This window comes from Bos taurus, chromosome 9 (genome assembly GCF_002263795.3).
Source record: "Bos taurus isolate L1 Dominette 01449 registration number 42190680 breed Hereford chromosome 9, ARS-UCD2.0, whole genome shotgun sequence".
NCBI classification, from domain to species: domain Eukaryota; kingdom Metazoa; phylum Chordata; class Mammalia; order Artiodactyla; family Bovidae; genus Bos; species Bos taurus.
In genome coordinates, this window is record NC_037336.1 from 102152856 (window position 1) to 102161364 (window position 8509).

Sequence of the window (8509 nt, forward strand, 5' to 3'; positions counted from 1 at the left end):
AAAAGTCATCAGGCTTGAAGGAAGCTGGCAGGGGAACCACTAGAGGGGCCACGTTTGCATCACGGCCGAGGCAGCCCGAGCCAGCAGGAAGGAGTGAGACCACCCTGCATGGCTCTGCTGAAAACTCACGGAGCGAAGAGTCAGCCCCCGAGTCCTCGGGCTTCCCTCGGCCCAGGGGAGCTCGGGGCAGCCTTCTGGGAAGGCGTGGGGACCTCAGCGTCTTGGAACATTCCCTGGGGAGAGGCCCAGTGCCCGTGTGGCCAGGGTGTCAAGAGGACTCTGCTGAGAACAAGCGTGCTTACCCTACAGCCTGTGATCCACACACTCAGGACTCGCCAAACGCGGCGATCCCTCCACCGACAGGACGGTGGGGACGTGGAGGGGACGTGCCGTGTGGCACACGCGGGGCCGTGCTGGACTCTCCTTGTCCCTGTAACCGCTGTCATGGCTGACGGTGGACACCGCGGAGCTCAGACGCCCGCCACAGCCGCCCGCCACTCTAGGTCCGTCTCTGCAGGCTCCTCCAGGAGGGCGGTTCGTGGGATCGTTGTGCTGGGCAGCTGAAGGCAGCACCAGCCAGTTCTCTCACAGCGCTGTGGCCAGACGTCTGAGGTCAACTGTTGGCAGGGCCATGCTCTCTGGGAGGGTTGGGGGTGGAGGCTCTGTGCCCACCCTCTCTGTCCCTCCCGGCATTGTGGGAGGCAGCCTTGGCGCTGCCCTCAAGCGGCCACCTCACGCCTCTGCTGCACTGCCAGGCATTCTCCCGGGATGAGTCCCCACACGGCATCACCCCTCCTTATAAGAACACCCACCCTAATGGCCTCAATGTAATTTGATCACGTCTACCTCACTCTGTATCTTCCCTGGTAGCTCAGATGGTAAAGCGTCTGCCTGCAATGCGGGAGACCCAGGTTCGATCCCTGGGTTGGGAAGATCCCCTGGAGGAGGAAATGGCAACCCCCTCCAGTACTCTTGCCTGGAAAATTCCATGCCTGGAAAATTCCATGGACAGAGGAGCCTTGTAAGCTACAGTCCATGGGGTCTCAAAGAGTCGGACACGACTGAGCGACTTCACTTCACTTTACCTCAATCTGACCTTATTTCCAAATAAGGTCAGTTTACAGGCACAGGCTTAGAACTCAGGTCTGGCTTTGGGGAGGGGGGCATGGAAGACAAAGTTTGACCCCCAGCAGTTCTAGGCTTCACGTCTGGGGTGTTTCTAAGACAAACAGGCCCGGGACCCTAAGGGGCACAGTCTCTGCCCTTCGCTCCTACGTCTACTTGAACTCAGGCCCGTGGGATCTGTGTATCATCTCACACTCGCTGAACCCAAGTCCCCTGAAGGTGTGGACCATGTCCGTGCCCCCCAGGAAAGTGCTTCCAGATGCTGCCACAGCCCTCCAGCCCCCGGGCCTGTGTCCAGAGAGCTCACCACCCTCTGCTGTGACCGTCAGCTTGTCACTGAGCCGCCTGCCGGATGGGCCGTCCTGCTGCCCTGAGGCCCTAGCCCAGGGCCTTTCTCCCGCTTCTTTGCTGAAGGACAGAGTCTGAAGCTCTCAGCACCATCTGCGGGAGGCTCCGGGCCCCAGAGGACAGTGGGCAGGAAGAGGGACGGGTATGGGGAGAGAGGTCAGGGGCCGGGCAGGGCTGGGTGCAGACAGCCCGCAGCGGTTCGGTCTGCAGAAGCAGGAAGTGATGAGCCCACGGCCCTGCTGTGCGCTAGGGAGACCCTCCCCACGGAGCACCCACCCCGGGACCGCCCTCTCCCGACAGCCTCAGAATTAATGGGACAGATGAAGCCTGTTATCTGCTCGGCTCCGATGCCAAGCGCGTAATGAGACGTCAATAAATATTCATGCTTTCCATTATTGGCGGTTTTCATCTGCATGTGACTCTTTAGATGTGCTAGTGAAAATGCTCACAATGGAAAAAAAATAAAAGGTTGCTTTGGTTGACAGTAAAGGGGTCTGTCTCTTGGTGGGAGATGAAACAGTCCCATCATTTTAGGGATTTTCCTGGGTGTGTGTGGTGCCTGCTAGATGCGACACTGGACGCACTGCCCGCTCTTTCAAATAAAGTTGGTGTCAAAAACGACGTCGGCATTTTTTTCTGTAAAGCAAGGGACACAGGAGACAGTAATTCATTGAAATTGAAAGTTGAAATTCAAAGACATTGAAAGCCAATAATAGTAATAATACCAGCTGTCGATAAAAGGAGCAGAGAATGAAAGACACATCTTCCCAGGTTCACGTTCGGACAAGCGAGGAGCATCCACGGACTAGACGCACTTCGCACTGCTCTTTCCTTTTGTGGAGCAATAGTGTGTAGCAGTCAGGGTGGAGATTAGAGGAAAACTAAGTAAACTCATGGAAGAATTATAAAAAGATGCCCCAAAGGAATTGCGGAATATATTCTTCTATTCAAAATAGTGAACAAGAGAAAGATAAACCATCAGAGAAAGTTGAGTAAATACCCACTTCTTCAAAGTGGACACTTTGAAGGCCGCACACATCCACACGGCCCTCCCTGTCGCCCTGCCTCTGCAGACGTCCGGCTCGGCCGTGTCCACTCTGAAGGTGGGCAAGGAGACCCTCTAGACAATGAAAAGGAGGCAGTTACATTCCCAGACATGCTTGTTTATTATTTCTCTCTGGGGCATCTGTTAATACAACAGCCTTGCTCCATGATTCATAGATAAATTGGGAGCTGCCTGCTCAAAGGTTTCTACTGGCTGGGTGTGTGCTGGGACACCACCCAGAAGACTGGACATCGACAGGACGCACGGACAAGGGGGTGGAGGGGAGGTCATGACAGACCTGGAGCCAATGACACAGGATGTCCTGCCCAATGCGAGTAAGGCCCCGCCCACCTGGCGCTGGGCATCTGGATGCGCCCTGAGAAACAGGCTTCACTCTTCACGAATTCTCACACTGTAGAAATGAACATTTTTAGAAGAAACTCCTATAAGATTTTTTTAACTAAAGTGTGTATGCTTAGAGTATGAAAATTTCAAGGCTAGTTTTTAGTAAATGAAATAAGTTTTAGAGGTTATTGGCAGATTTAAGACTTCATCTGCTTTTTATCTGCATCCAAGCTGAATAAGAAAGAACCTGAGAGTCTAACACGAGAAGCCCTTCCTGTGTGGGGCGGGCATGCCACGTGCAGCTGAAGACTATGCTGCACCAGCTACCCGACGGCACCTGCCAAGGGCTGGAGGGTGCACGCATTCCCTCTGGCCCCCTAATCTGAGCGTGTGGGCACCCCTGAGCTGCAATGTCTGCCGGAAAAAGAATGACAGAGAGGGTCGCCTGGGGGTGTGCTGCCCTCAAAATGCATCCTTTGGAAAAATGGGTATTCACTCAGCTTTCTCTGATGATTTCTTTTACCCTTCCTTTCTCTTGGTCACTATTTTGAATAGAAGGACACATGGCCAGCTCTGGAACCCTGGCTTTCTGCTTTGATCTACAGTCAGAAATGCGGCATTGGGTCACATTGCCTTTAAGAGAGAGGGATAAGGACCCCCAGCCTCAAATGACGTTGATTTTTTTATCAATAAAAGCTTTCTCTAGATACACGCATGTATCTGTTTAAAAACAGAGAAAGACTTCTGGTCCTAACACTGAATGAGCGCTTACTGTGCCCTAGAGACTAAATAAGTAAGTTTAAGTGAACAGAGAAAGACTTCTGGTCCTAACACTGACTGAGCGCTTACTGTGCCCTAGAGACTAAATAAGTAAGTTTAAGTGAACAGAGAAAGACTCCTGGTCCTAACATTGACTGAGCGCTTACTGTGCCCTAGAGACTAAATAAGTAAGCTTAAGTGTTGGTCACTCAGTCGTGTCCAACTCTCTGTGATCCCATGGACTGTAGCCGGCCAGGCTCCTCTGTCCATGGAGTTCTGCAGCAGGAATGCTGGAGTGGGTTGCCATGCCCTCCTCCAGGGAATCTTCCAACCCGCGGTTCTAACCACATTTCCTGTGGCTCCTGCTTTGTAGGTGGGTTCTTTACCACTGATCCACGAGGGAACCCCGTGATAGTGTGTTGACCCTTGAACAACTCAGGATTATAAGTTGAAAATTTGAGTACAACTTTATAGTCAACTCTCATATCTGAGGTTCTATACTGTAGTACTTACTGGAAAAAACTTGCATATGAGTGGAACTTTGAAGCTCCAACCTGTGCTGTTCAAGGGTCAAATGTATACGTTTATATTAAAACATCACTTGTATATATTATTTTAAATATATAATAACTATATAATCTATCCTCTATACATAAACATTCATGTTATACATACATAATAAACACATTCCAAAATCCTCTTGGGAATGCTGAAGGCCTCGGAGCTATCTGCTGTCTGCATCTCCAGGGCCAGGAGACCGTGGCTGTGGACCCCTCTCGGGCTGGCTGGCCAGGTCGGTTCGGGAGAATCTCATCACTGCTCTAGATTTCTGCTCCAGAAGGCAAAGCACCTCCCAGAAATTATGGGGTGGGGTTGTCCTTGTAACAGAGGGGACTTCTCCACTGTAGCTGAGACCCCAGTCGTGGACAGCAGGCAGGAACTGAGACACAGGGCCTGTGCTCTGCTCCCCTGAGTCATGGGCTAACAGTGAAGAGGCCCCGGCCTCCGGTTGGAAGAGGGCGGAGGTGGCCGAGCGGGTGAAGCAGGTCTGCTGGCCCCCCTGTCCGACGAGCAGAGTCGCACCTGCAGGGCCCGGGCCTCCACCCAGAGGGGTCCAGCCGGCACCTCGCCCACCCTGTGCCAGCTGCCTCCCCTCTGCTGCTCACTCAGACCCAGAAACGTGTCTCCCGCTTCAGCAGCAGGCTGTGATCGGGCTCCAAGTCTGATCTGCTTCAGCTTCACACTTCAAGCTATTCATAGGCTTTAATCACAGCCTTAAATTGCAGAGGAAACCATCGCACATCACAGTTATCTGAAGCCGCTCTCCCAGCAGTTCTTGATTCACAGCTCGGCCTGGAGACCTTTGAAAGCTGGTGGAGGTGTCGCTCCAGGCAGGGAGGGGTCCTAGCTGTTAACAGCACTGGACCACAGGCACACTGCCCTGATCTAAGGTTTCTCTGCTTTTCCATCAAAGACTCTGAAATACCAAATCAAGTCACTAGGGAGTGGATCTGTCATGACTAGATCCAGCTCAGTTTTTCTGCCTTTCTATTGACTTTACTCAAAGAGGAGAGCTCATTAGTTTTCATCTATTATCTTGCTTTTTGTTTCCCTTTTGGGCTGTGCCATGCAGCGTGTGGGATGTAGCTCCCCCACCAGGGTCAAACCTGTACCACACACCTTGGGAGCACGGAGCCTTAACTGCTGGATTGCCGGGAAGTCATGTATCCATGGCTTTCTTGTGTTGAAGGGAAGCACAGCATTTATTGCAAGGTGTCAAAGAAGGAGAGCAGGTTGTTAATGCTCAAAAGACCTCGACTCCCTAGTGGCTTCCCGGGAGGGTTTTTCCTGGGTTGATTTATTTTTTAATTTTTTAATTGAAGTTTACTTGACTTACACGCTGTGTCAGCTCAGCTGTGTAGCAAAGGGGCTCGTACATATACATATTGCTCCCCAGATTCTCCTCCCGTATAGGTCACCACAAGACACTGAATAGAGAGAGCTCATTATTTTTAATGTTTTCACTTGCTTTGAAGTGTCACGTTCCCTATTATGTCATTAATAATATTTTCAACTACAGCACCATCTCCAAATGTGGTAGAAATCTGCATGCTTTCTTTCCTTGCTATTTTCTCTTTCAATTCAAGTGGCCTGGGGTTGGTTCCCAAGTGAATAGGTTCATACAACCCCCCAGAATTGGCATCACTTTCAGGCGACTAGAAATAAGAGGGAGTTCTAAACTTTAACCAAGAGAACTTAAAGGACACACGCTCAATGGGAAAAAAATACATACATGCATGTATCAAGGAAAATGAGTCATTCACATCCGCCAGCAGCACAGGGACTCAGAAGCATAGAACCGAATCCAAGAAGCACAAAGAAAGTCACCAAAGTGCACACAGTGGGTCTCCTTCAGAGACCTGCGGCAGAATCCACGGGGGGCGCACGGCGTGTGCATGAACTTACACAGAAGTACTAGACAGCTTATCCCAGAAGTGAGGCCAGTGGCTTCCTCCTGGGGGTGGGGGTATAGGAAAGGAACCCCCAGGGCCAGTGTGTGGGGAACAGAGAATGTGGTTCTGCCTAAATTGAATAAAGCTGATTAATCATTGATCTCTCTTTTATTTGGACCTAAATAGACCCAGGCCTGGCGGTTCATGCTGAATCGCCTGACACGGATTACATCACCCCAGCCGATTTGCACACATGACCGGCTTCAGGGTCACTGCCTTATTGGAGCCACGGAGAGTTTTTCATTTTGCTTATTTTTCATTTTGCCGTTGACTGTGTGTGAGAGAAGCGCCACCAGCAGCGGCCTGTGCTGGCCTCCGTGAAGGTCACTTGTCTTTCTGGGACAGGACAGCATGCCTCTGCGCTCCTGTCCCTGCCCGGGGCCGTGGGTCAGCCTCCCCTGGGAGCCCAGCCCTCTGAGCTGTTTTCCATCTGAACCCAGCCCCACCCCCTTCCCAGCTCCATCTCTTCCAGCCATGGCAGAGCTCAGCTTTCCTTGGGGAGCGGGGGAAGGGAGGAAGGGTAGGCCGCAGGAACCCAGCTACTTTGGGGAAATTTCGGCAAGTCTGAATAACGTATAGGGACTAGGAGTCTGCACTTCTTCCCTCACGGCTCATAAACGCTGAGAGTTCAAAGCTGTGCTGCATCCCAGCCCCGGGGACACCACTTGGGCGGGGGCCTCTTCAGGACCTGGAGAAGCCTCACTTCATCCGGAACAGGAGTGCCTGTTCTCCTCTCCCCTGGCTGGAAGAGATGACTCGTGAAAGATACGCCAGACAGAGGTGCCTGGTAACAAGCCCAGTTCACACTGTGACTCCAAGCCACCTGAGAGATAAACCATTGCCCTAGGTGAAACAGATCACCAGAGATCTATTTCCACAAGACCCTGGAAAACCCAGCGCGCACAGTTGTAAAGTAGTAAGGGCAGCAAAAATGGTTGTAAGATCAAGACACCGATGAAGTGATGACGCAGACGCTCAGCCCGTCCTCGCCGTGGGAAGTGTTTCCAGCTCCGCCCAGGCTGCGGCATCTCTGTTGGCCAATATGTTACTCGCCCTGGCTGCATCCTGCTGTGTGACGGTGACCCCAAAGCTGAGGGGCCCACAGCATAGGGTCCTGCTCCTGCCCCATCGACGCTGGGGGCCTGGGGCTTGGCTGGTCCAGCTGGCTTGGCTGGGAGGCCCTGTCTGGTCTTAGGGACAGGCCACAGGTTGGGTTTGAGTTACTCCAAGTATCTCATCCTCCCAACACTAGCATGCTCGTCAAGTCAACAGCAGGAACTCAAGAGCCAAGCCAAGCACAGTTCAGCTCAGTGCAGTCGATCAGTCGTGTCCGACTCTTTGTGACCCCATGGACTGCAGCATGCCAGGCTTCCCTATCCATCACCAACTCCCAGAGCTTGCTCAAATTCGTGTCCATTGAGTCAGTGACGCCATCCAACCATCTCATCCTCTGTCTTCCCCTTCTCCTCCTGCCTTCAATCTTTCCCAGCATGAGGGTCTTTTCCAGTGAGTCAGTTCTTTGCATCAGGTGGCCAAAGGATTGGAGTTTCAGCTTCAGCATCAGTCCTTCCAGTGAATATTTAGGACTGATTTCCTTTAGGATGGACTGGTTGGATCTCCTTGCTATTCAAGGGACTCTCAAGAGTCTTCTTTAACACCACAATTCAAAAGCATCAATTCTTTGGTACTCAGCTGTCTTTATAGTCCAACTCTCACATCCATACATGACTACTGGAAAAACCTTAGCTTTGACTAGATGGACCTTTGTTGGCAAAGTAATGTCTCTGCTTTTGAATATGCTGTCTAGGTACAGTCACCACCTGCAGTGATTTTGGAACCCCAAAACATAAAGTCTGTCACTGTTTCCCCATCTATTTTCCATGAAGTGATGGGACCAGATGCCATGATCTTAGTTTTCTGAATGTTGAGTTTTAAGCCAACTTTTTCACTCTCCTTTTTCAGTTTCATCAAGAGGCTCTTTAGTTCTTCCCTTTCTGCCATGAGTGTGGTATCAAATGCATATCTGAGGTTATTGATACTTCTCCCAGCTATCTTGATTCCAGCTTGTGCTTCATCCAGGCCAACATTTCTCATGATGTACTCTGCATATACGTTAAATAAGCAGGGTGATAAAATACAGCCTTGACGTACTCCTTTCCTGATTTGGAACCAGTCTGTTGTTCCGTGTCCAGTTCTAACTGTTGCTTCTTGACCTGCATACAGATTTCTCAGGAGGCAGGTAAGGTGGTCCGGTATTCCCATCTCTTTCAGAATTTTCCAGTTGTTGTTAGACTCAAACTCCATACCCTCCAGAGACGCTCTGAGGGCTCAAACATACCTTGTGCGCACCAAGACCCAGAGACCCCACAGAGAC

At 51.3% G+C, this 8509-nt stretch overlaps 1 non-coding gene across 1 annotated transcript; it reads left to right on the plus strand.

Moving 5' to 3' along the window:
- The first annotated feature begins 860 nt into the window (after positions 1-860).
- Positions 861-932, plus strand: TRNAC-GCA (transfer RNA cysteine (anticodon GCA)). Its single transcript has one exon. It is a non-coding gene; the product is annotated as a tRNA-Cys (tRNA).
- Positions 933-8509: the final 7577 nt, after the last annotated feature.